Source organism: Sus scrofa, chromosome 10 (genome assembly GCF_000003025.6).
Source record: "Sus scrofa isolate TJ Tabasco breed Duroc chromosome 10, Sscrofa11.1, whole genome shotgun sequence".
NCBI classification, from domain to species: Eukaryota; Metazoa; Chordata; class Mammalia; order Artiodactyla; family Suidae; genus Sus; species Sus scrofa.
Window position 1 is genome coordinate 39,066,507 of NC_010452.4, and position 3,678 is coordinate 39,070,184.

The 3,678-nt window shown below is 52.5% G+C and overlaps 1 long non-coding RNA gene across 1 annotated transcript; it reads right to left on the reverse strand.

Annotated features, from left to right (window-relative positions):
- LOC110255681 lies at positions 980 to 3,066 on the reverse strand. Its single transcript, XR_002336326.1, has 2 exons — positions 1,625 to 3,066; positions 980 to 1,220 (listed from the first exon to the last, which is right to left on the reverse strand). It is a non-coding gene; the product is annotated as an uncharacterized LOC110255681 (long non-coding RNA).

Consider the following 3,678-nt stretch of genomic DNA (forward strand, 5'->3'; position numbering starts at 1 on the left):
CCCGCCCCCAGCCACATGTCCCCAAGCCAGGCTGCTTTTAGCCAGTGTTAGAAAAAGGCCTCCTGGGATTTTTGCCTTCAAAGCTCTTTCCTAAACCAAGTTAGACCAGTTAGGGACTAACAACCCCACCTCTTCTCACCTCTCCCTTCCTGCCCCTCCCCTTCATTACCAGCAACTGCTCGAGTTCACTCATTCATTCATTCATTCATTCAGCAAAGAGTTGTTGCACACCTAGTATGTGCCACTGTGAGGCAGGCAGTAACACAGCAAGAGCCCTGCCCTGGGAAAGTCACCAGTTCACCCAGGAAGACAGATGCTAAACACCTAAGAAGAACAGTGTGAGCAGGGGGCTGTGGGCAGGACAAGCTTACCTCGCTCCAGAGGTCAGGGCAGTGATGAGGGAGGTGACCTAAACCACCTCGGTGCCCCTGAGAGCCCGAGAGAAGCCAGCCGTCCCCAAGGACCGTGCTCAGACCCACGGCCCCAGACTCTTCTGAACCCTTCAAGGCTGTGGGCTCCGTCTGTATCTAATAGGATCTCATCTCACAGCCTGTCTCAATTTAACTCCAGGGCTGTCTCAGCCTTTGTTTATCTACAGCATAATGACCAACTTGCAGGGAGGCTTTCTTTTTGTAGGAGGAAAAAGGAGGTTTCCATCTCTTGGCTGGAGTTGCCGGCTCTCCCTACCAGCTCCCTGTCCTCTTCAAAACCCCAGGCTGTGCCCACAAGTACCCTGAGGTCACCCTTTAGAATTAGAATTCCTCCCTGTCCTGTCCCTAGGGCGTTGCATTTCTGAAACTAGGGCTGTTGACCTATAACCATGGCTGCTGGCCTATAACCATGGCTCAGTTGATGGGATCTGTCTTCTCACATTCTTTTCTGGGGGCTTCAAGACCTCCTGACATGCAGACCCCCCAGACCTGGGCTCTGTGCAGCCAAAAGAAGGAAAAGTAAGTTTGTGAGAAGCGTTTCCTCAGCCTTGCGGGTCTCAGCCCCCTCTTCCCTAGCCTGCCCTCGCCTCCGTCCCCTCCCCCAGGTCTCATCCAAGGACCGGGTGCTGGCTGTGGCTGCACGGCCACTTTGTCCCCTGGCTGGGCATCTGCTCTCCCAGGCGCTGTCTCTCCAGAATCTCCTTGGATGTGGTGAGAGGTTTTGCACCGGAGACCGGCTGAAGGCTGGAGGCAACTGCGAACCTGGAAGCTTTCCCTTTCGTCTTCTCCCTAAACATTTGACAGGAATTAAAGTTCCCCCCAGGGGAAACCAATTTCACAGATTGAAACCAAACTTTTTTCCTTCAAGTAGTCCCTCCCTCTCCCCCTCCCTCCCTCCCTCCCTCGCTAGTCTCTCGGCGTCCAAAGGCATGATTTCCTCTGAAATAAAGCCACTTGGGCTCAAAGTGCCGGCGGTACACAGGCCGCCTGGGCTGCGGGCCTGTGCTCGCGCTCCGCCCTGAGCCTGTTTCAGGCCTGTCACAACTCATCTCCCACCAGGCCCCGAGGCCTGGGGACGGCAGAAACTGTTCCCCCCCCACCCCCGGAAAAAATAATAAAATGTGGAACCGGTTTCTTTTTAAATGGCTTCTGTTTCACAATTTAAGTTGAGTTTTCTGTCAGGAAATGATTACCCATTAGGCCTTTCAGGTGGAGGCTGGAGGAGGAGGGGGAGGAGGGGAGAGACGGAGCTGAGGCGGAATGAATGTCAGGGCTTCGGGGCTCTGCGCCGAGGGAGGCTGCCTTGGACCGAACCAGGCCCTCAGGATCTTGACTTGTTCCTCAAAGGCTGCTCCTCAGGACAGAGAGGACAGAGTGGCCGCTGTCACCCTTCCGACGCTGCTGGGCTCTCACTGGCGCAGCTCTGGACAGGACCCAGCTTAACGTCTGGAATTATTGCGGTTGCATTGTTTCCTCCGTGGCACCCTTTGCACCCGCCACAGGAAGGAATTGAAACAGTGGGCATGATCTCAGGCAAATTTATTAAAAGTACATTTTCGGAGAGTGGGCCACCCCTCAAGTAGGCACCCGTCCCCCTTTACAATTGGGTTTTGCATCCCAGAGCTGGGGGACCTGAGTGGAGACCTGATTCTTCCTGCCCCCGCCCACTTCCGGGTGCATAAGGGCTGAGTGTTGATTGGTCTTTGCCGGGAGCATATTTGATCTTCTGATTGGTCTGGGGCGGGATACCTCATTTGCATGCGGAACAGGTGATAGGAATATTCCCTGGAGAGTTCCTCATTGTTCTGACTGCTAGGTCCCATCGCTCAGGGTAGGGGAAGGGGCATTACAATGAGATGCCCGGGGTGATGATAAGGGTCTGGTAATTCTTGGCCAGAGGCTTTGGGTTTAATTTCCTTGAAGGGGACTTGACGCTTAACAGAATGGTACCAGGGAGCCGCTGGGTGTTAGCAGCCCGCATCATCCTAGGATCACAGGGATGGGCTTAGGCAAGCCTAGACAAGTCTGCTTCCAGGAAGGCGAAGATGGAAATAGGAGGCTTGGCGGGAGAGGGGAGACTGCCCACAGAGGCACAGCATCAATATGCATGTCTGGGCAGTGTGTGTTGCACATGGAATGTCAGCACATGCACGCAGGGTCTATGGAAGCTATTGGTGAGCATCCCTAAAAGGGTGGAGGGCTCCAACGCACATTTGGAATTTTCATTGGAAACACATGCACAATTAACAAAAATGAAAGCCTATCTAAGAGACATTGAACGTGCACCCAAGCAATTAGCAAGCTAATTCATTTGGATTGTCTGGATGGTGAGGCTCCAGTCACCAAATCCTCAGGCTGTGGTGTTGGTGGAAAGCTAGAAGGTTTTCAGATACGCTGAAGCCCTATAGGGGGCTTCCCAGACCCATGGTGTATGGCTGTGGGGCAGCATGGAGGCTGGACTTTTACAGTTAACATCTTGTGATTCCCGAGTGACCCAGTTTGGAAATGGGATTCAGAGAGAAAGCATTCGTCCTACTTAAAAACTCCTTGGAGTTCCTGTTGTGGCTTAGCAGGTTAAGAACCCGACATAGTCTTCAGGATATGGGTTCGAAGCTGGCCTTGCTCAGTGGGTTAAGGATCCAGTATTGCTGTGGCTGTGGTGGCATACGTCACAGATGCAGCTCTGATTCAGGTCCTGGCTTGGGAATTCTATATGCCACAGGTGCAGCCTTAAAAAGAAAAAAAAAAAAAAAAAAAAAAAAGGAAAAAAAGAAAGAAAGAAATGTGTTTCTCTCAGTTCTGGAGAAGTCCAAGATCAGGGTGCCAGCAGGCTTGGTGTCTGGGCAGATCTTGATCCCTGGTCCTTCCTGTTTCCTCACATGGAGGAAGGAGTGAAAGAGGCCTCCTTTATAAGGGCACTAACCCTGTTCATGAGGGTGCCACCCTCCTGGCCTAATCACCTCCCCAAAGCCCCACCTCCTAATACCATCTACTTGGGGGTTAGGATTTCAACATAAGAATTTGGGAAGGACACAAACATTAAGTCCCTACCATACATATGGAGAGCCAACCAACACCAGGATCTCTGCTGTCAAGGAGCTTAGCAATCTACCGGGGGAGAAAGACAAGGAAACAATAGGGGGTGGTCTCTGCCAAGGCACAGGGGAAAGGAGGTACCCAAAGGGAGCCCCTAGCTGGGTCCTAAAAGGTCAGAGAAAGCTTCTTAGAAGAAGAAGAGCCTCAGCAG